The sequence below is a fragment of the Callospermophilus lateralis genome, chromosome 5 (genome assembly GCF_048772815.1).
Source record: "Callospermophilus lateralis isolate mCalLat2 chromosome 5, mCalLat2.hap1, whole genome shotgun sequence".
NCBI lineage: Eukaryota > Metazoa > Chordata > Mammalia > Rodentia > Sciuridae > Callospermophilus > Callospermophilus lateralis.
Genome location: NC_135309.1, coordinates 16,545,731 through 16,552,479, shown reverse-complemented (window position 1 = coordinate 16,552,479; position 6,749 = coordinate 16,545,731).

The following is a 6,749-nucleotide window of genomic DNA, read 5'->3' as shown; positions in this document are numbered from 1 at the left end:
TTGCGCGTCTGTGTTCTTGCAAACAAAACCATGGAATCGAGTCACAGAAGGTCACTTGTCTCCATGTCCACAAATGAACCAAACAGCACAGATATTGCAGGGGGAGAGGCCCCCAGGGCAGGCCATTCTGGAGGAGCGTCTCTAGAACAAGGTGTCAGAGCAGTTGGTGACTCGAACTCCAGAGGAATCAGGGCAGAGGCTGAGCAGGCTGATGGTCCAGGTTGAGGGCGAGGGAGGTGGGAAGGAGGAGAGGGAGCAGAGGTCAGGAGGGAGGGGTGACTGCCATTGATTCCCTGGGACACATCCTCACAACACTGCACCTGCCCCCAGATGCTAGAGGTCATTAACCAGGTTGTTTCTCTCTTGCACAGAACACAACAACGCACAGGACCAGTGAGTTCAATGCGCTTGGGGATAATACGCCTGTTCCTGTATTTAGGGGGTTCAGCAACCACTTAGTTTCTGAGTGGGAAGGATCTAAATTTATAAGGCCTTAAACAGCAATAATTTCCTGAATAGCAATTTATGCAACAATATTCTGGACAGTCCTTCCAGTAGCCCCAGGAAATATACGACTGTCTCTCAGCACCCCAGGAGCCCTGAAGGTACCAAAATCCACACATGCTCAAAGCCTCTCATGTACAACCACGTAGTATTTGCATATAACGTGCCATATCCTCCTCTGTTCTTTCCACGACTCTAGATGATGACTTATACCTAATACAATGTAAATACTATGTAAATAGTTGTTATTCTGCATTCTTTAGGAGATAGTGAGAAAAAAAATCTATACATGTTCAGTATGGATACAATTATTTTTTCTTTCTTTTTTTTGGGTACCAGGGTTTGAACCTAGGGGCACTTAACCACTGTACCACATCCCCAGCTCCTTTTTTTATTTTTTTTTATTTTGAGACAGGGTCTCACTAAGTCGCTTTGAACCTAAGTTGCTGCGACTGGCTTTGAACTTTCGATCAAAGTTCAAAGAGCCAAATATATTTCATTTGTTCTTGGTTGAATCTGCAGATGTGAAACCCAAGGACACCAAGGGTCAACTACATTATTCTAGCCAATTTGCAGGTGAGAAAACAGAAGCTGGAGAGAGGTGACAAGCATTACCACCAGTCACCTGTGCTGTGGGGGAGTCGAGATTCACACTCAGGTCTGACAGGCTCCTGAAGCCTCCATCTTGGGCTACACTGATCACGCAGGTGGCTCTCTCCTGAGGCCCACGCTGGGCACTCTGTGTGGGCAGGACACTCTCCTCACAAGCGAGGCAGGGGTTATTTTTCCTGCACAGGAGGACACTGATTCTCAAGAGAAGAAAAGCATTTGGCCAAGTCATGGAGATACATGTAGCCTGCCAGGGATTTGAGCCCTAAGTCCTGATCCCGGATGCTGAGGTGGGAAACCAGAGCTTAAAGGTGTCCTACACCTTATAGGCCCAGGCACCCTGGTCACCCCTGAAGGTTGAATGAGCTTCAGGACTTTCAGTAACCAAACCATAAGCTTGTTTCACACCCACAGACTCTTTTCCCCCCTTGCAGCTCAGCTGGACAGGGAATGCCCCGACACTCCCAGGGTATCTGCACCCACGGGGAACCGATGGGATCATGAGAACCAGTCATCTCCAAAGAAGAAATCCAATCCCAGGGAGGAAGCTGGTTTTCCTGCTCCCAGGGGTCAAAGCCACAATCCTGCTAACTTGTCCTAACTCACCCACCACAGAGACCCTCCCGAGTTCCCAGGTGTGCCCTCAAGGTCACGCCGGGGCGTGGGCCATGGTGTACTCCACCACTAGCCTTTGGGACTCGTCACCACAGAAGGGCCAGAGTGGAAGTGGCTTCACTTATTGAGGCAGCAAATACTGGTGACCAATGAAATTGGTGACCACCATGTCATAGACTGGGCATTCGTTGGAGAGGAGCAGAGGCCTGTTCTCCAACATCTGTGACTTCCAGATGGTACGGGGACATGAAAGTCAGCTGAACAGATGTGAGGCCAACTGGCACACTCTGCTAAGAGACAACAAGACGGGGGCATAATTCAGGAGTGGGGGGCCGACATCAGATGCAGATCTCGGGAAGACTTCCCCGAGGAGGTGGCTTTGAGCTGAGACCTGGCCCTGGGGAGACCTGGGGACACATTCCGGAAGGGGGTTGCTGAGCCCTAGAGGGCTCTATTTTGGGCATTTGGCTCACATCAGAGTTTCCATGATGACTTGAAGGTCATGTGGATCCCCAGACTCTGATTTTGATCAACAACGAATCACAGCCACCAGGGACTACCACCATCCTATCCCTCCACCACACCCACCATGGCAGCCTGTTTGACCAACACAGAGATTACCCCAAAACATGCTTGGTGAAAAACAGCCACAGGGAGGGTGCCATTTTCCAGTTTCTTCTTTAAACAGCTATCATCTCTGATATTTGGACCTCTCACACGATCACACCTGCTATAAAGGTTTCACCCCATCAGTGATGGCCACAAAGCTGGCATTGTCCTTTGGAGAATTCCGCATGTAAGGGGTGCGGATGGGGGAAATGGAAGCTTTATTGGCAAGAGGGGAGTCAGCACTTGCAAGAGGAAAGGGAGCCAGCTTTGAGCTCGTCAGCACCAGCCGCACATGTTTCCTTCAACCCCAGGAGGAAGGTATTAAAAGCCCCACCCTTACCCCTGAGAACGCTGTGTCTCTCAGAGGCAGAGAGCAACTTCCTCAAGGTCACACATCCAGAGGTGTGACAAAGCCAGAGTGGATGACATCACATTAATTACTAACTACTTTATTTTTTATTTTTTTTTTTATATTTATTTTTTTTTTTTAGTTTTCGGCGGACACAAGATCTTTGTTTGTATGTGGTGCTGAGGATCGAACCCGGGCCGCACGCATGCCAGGCGAGCGCGCTACCGCTTGAGCCACATCCCCAGCCCTACTAACTACTTTAATCGAATGCATTGATCACTTGCTAGGTAACAGGCACCTCGTTAGGAGTCTTAGGGCCATGCATGATTTCAAGTTTATCTACATATTTTGCTTCCACTTCCATCTATTTGGATGCTATTTCCACTTCATTACTCTCCCCATTAGGCAGATGAGGAGACTGAGACTCAGGAAGGAGAAGTAGCTTGCTTTGGGTCACTCAGCTAGGAAGCAGCGAAGCTAGGATTCAAACAGGTAATTCTGATGCCTCCTGTTTTCAGAAAGTGGCTGATGTCAAAGAGAGTGAAAGTTGGAAATGTTCTGCATTAAAGGAGCTTAAGGAGACATGACAAGCCGATGCACAGCTGATGCCCGAGTGGAAACCGTCCTGAAAGGGGAGACGCCACCCAGGCGTGTTATGGTCACTTGACAAAACAGAATGTGAGCAGCCTTGGAGACAAGAGTCGTGTTGAATTTGAACGTCTGTGGTGGGATCTCTGCTGCGATTGTGTAAGGGAATGTCTTCGTCTGAGGTATCTAGGGGTCAAGGGCCGTGTTCCCTGCACCTCCTTCATGTGGTTTAGGGAAAGAAGTGTGTGTGTGCACATGAGTATGAGCATGTACAGAGACAGAAAGAGCCAATGCGGTAAAATGCTAACATTAATCTAATGGGTGCATTTACTATTCTGTAGTTTGAAATTATTTTCAAATATATATATTTTTTAAACAGGAAGAAGCAATTGTTGGGTGTCATATAATGAGCTGATGGGTGTTTCCTGAGACTCACTCCATGGACCTTCCACCTCTCTCCTGTCTCAGTGCGTCCCCTCTGTCTGAAACCCCAGCATTGCTGATCCATTCCTGCAGGTCCGCCCGCCCCGGGTGGAAGTGCACATACCCGGGACAGGTATCCCTCCTTCAGATCTTGAGGATGTCGAGCTGTACTGCAACGTCTCTATTCGTTGCTAGCCGAGACCTGGGGTGAGGATTGTCACGTGCTTGTGGCACAGGGTGGTGCCAAGGACAAGGCATCCTTGAGGGAACTGTCAAGTGGGCAAATGACATAGTATGAAAAACAGTGGGCTGGGAAAGGCACAGAGCTGGGAGCTGCCGGAGGAGGAAGAAGGAAAGAGCAGAACAGATCTGACGACCACCCACCACCTCACCTGGCATCTCCAGAGGGCTGCTCCAGGTTCCCTGGGATGGGGAGGAATGCAGTCTTCTTACCCTCCCCTGCCAGGGCTTCGTTGTCTCTGCAAAGTGAATACACAGCCACTTTGGTCCAGGGACTCCCCACCCAGTGTCACCCTGTACGTGTCTTTTGTTCTAATAATAATGATGATGTTTTTCCACGTAAAGAAACTAAAACTTAATCTTGCTTGTTATTAAAGAAATGGAACAAAATGAATAACTATTTTAAGTGATTTACACAGTCTCCTGCCTCGCCACATCGCCTGCATCTCGGTGATGGTAGGGAGCTTGACAGCAGTGACGACACAGCAGTGTCATCAGGCATCTCCTTCCCAGGTGGTCTCCCACGGGCAGGCCATGCTCCTCAAGTGGGGCCGTAGAAGGCTGGTCACTGTGGCTGATGGCTCATGAGAATCCCAAGCTACAGCTTTTTTTCTAGAAGCTCCTGCCACCCCAAGAATCAGGTATGAACTCTTGCAAAGCATAGAAACCCCTGGACAATCTGGTCCTTGACTCTCTACTATCATCTCTGACTGTCCCCATGCCCTACCTCCAATTCAGAGTATACTGCATTTCTTCCATTTCCCAGATATTGTCTTACCTTGACTCATATGTAAGCAAATAATCTTCCCTTTGCCCAGAATGCCCCTTCTCCTAACTTTTCCTGCTAAACTCTGGATTAATTTTGGTGGTGGTGGTGAGGGGTTTTTGTTGTTGTTTTGGGGGGGTTATTTGTTTTTTGTATTGAGGATTGAACCTAGGGGTGCTTTACCACTGAGAGACAGCAGATTCTTGCTAAGTTGCTTAGGGCCTTGCTAAATTGCTGAGGCTGGCTTTGAACCTGTGATCCTCCTATTTCAGCCTCCTGAGCCACTGGAATTACAGGCATGTGCCACTGTGCCCATCTGACATGTTCTTTTTGTCCAATCTAAATACCACTTCCTCCTGGAAGCCTCCCCTACATCCTAACCTCCTCCTATTGGCTTGCTGGTACCAAGGTCTTGATGTAGGATCCTTCCTAACCTGGTAAAAGCCTGTGTTTCCGATGACAATCCCAGGAAGTAAGGACTACATCTTATTCTCTCAGTTACTGTCCACAATCTAGTACTGAAGGATGACTCAAGAAATATTTGTTTCAGCAATGAAGAGAGAAAAGGGCACCAAAGAGTAATTTTAAACTGACTCTCCAAGTCTACCATGCGGGCTTTGAGTGAAGCTCATGATTTTGGTATGTGACAGGTAGTTTTGGAAATTAGCCGGTCTCCGCTGTACAGGCCTGGTTTCAAAGCCCACACCTGTGACTCGCTAACCTCTGTACACCTCAGTTTCCTCACCTGTACAATGCAGATGGGCACTGCCTCCAACTCCCCGTGTCACTGTGCAGATCAAAGAGCACCAACCCATGCCATGTTCATGCTGTCCCCAGCCCCAGTACACTCTGGATAAATGTTAGTCATCATGATCAGTGTTTGTCATGTTATTATCATGATTACGATGACAAAAGTCACATTAAAAGTGAAGAAAAGTCAAGCATAGATGTTCAGGAGGCTGCTGCCATGGAAACCTGGTTAGGTAGCTGAAATGTAACTGATGCCTCAACCAGATGTCGGATGTACCACAGCATCTGGGCATCTGCAAGCAGAAGCTACCTCCACAAACAAGATCTCAGTTTCCTTTGTTAAAATCAAACCTGATTAGGTAAAAATAAAGCATAACATTTCACAATTCTGGACCTCCGATGCCAGCAAAGACAGGTGTGTTCTGCTAAATCTGGTCTGAAACCAGAGTACCCTTACCAGGCACATTTACCTATAGAAAATAGTGTCCTAGCTATGCTCAGTCCTGCAGATGTGGCTCTAGCAGGTCCTGGAGCCCACGAATGGAAAGGCAGCCTGGCAGAGGTGAGGCTCACTGCCTTGAGGAACACCACCCCAGCTTACCAGCTGTGCCACCTTTGGGAAATGACTTTACTTCTCTGTGCCTCAATTTCTTCATCTTTGAAATGTGGCTGACAACATCATCTATCTCATAGGATTCCATAAGGGGAATAAATGAGTTAAAGTTTGTAAAATGCTTAGAACAGCATAATATCCTATGTATTTGGTTAAAAAAAAAGTAATAAAACTTTGAATCCAACTCAAACCAGAGAGAAAATTATAGACTGTGACCTCAGAGCCCCGGGGACTATGGATGTGTGTATTTATTTCTGCATTTGTGCTTCAAAATAACTGTTCAGAAGGGCATAAAGGAGGCAGAAAGAAAATCCTATTTGTTCTGCCTGTGAAGCTGGCAATTCCTATGTGGGAGAAATCAATGAGCATTTGATAAACAGTCTGCAACCCTCCCCGGTAAATCCCTAAGATGGATTCTGCTAAGATCCCTGGCTTTCAAGCCTTCCATGAGGAAGACAACAATAAACCCAGGCTTTTCTCTAAGGAGGAGGTGAAATTTCATCATTTTCCGTAATAATAATACTTTTTAAGAAGTTACTTCTGAGGGGCTTTTCAGGTTTGGAATATGATAGCAGAATTCATTATAATAACCCGCTACAAACACACAGCATTGCATGCTGCTGGGCTACCTCCAAACATAACTGCGTGTCTTAATTGACTTCCAGACATGTCCCCTCCTCATG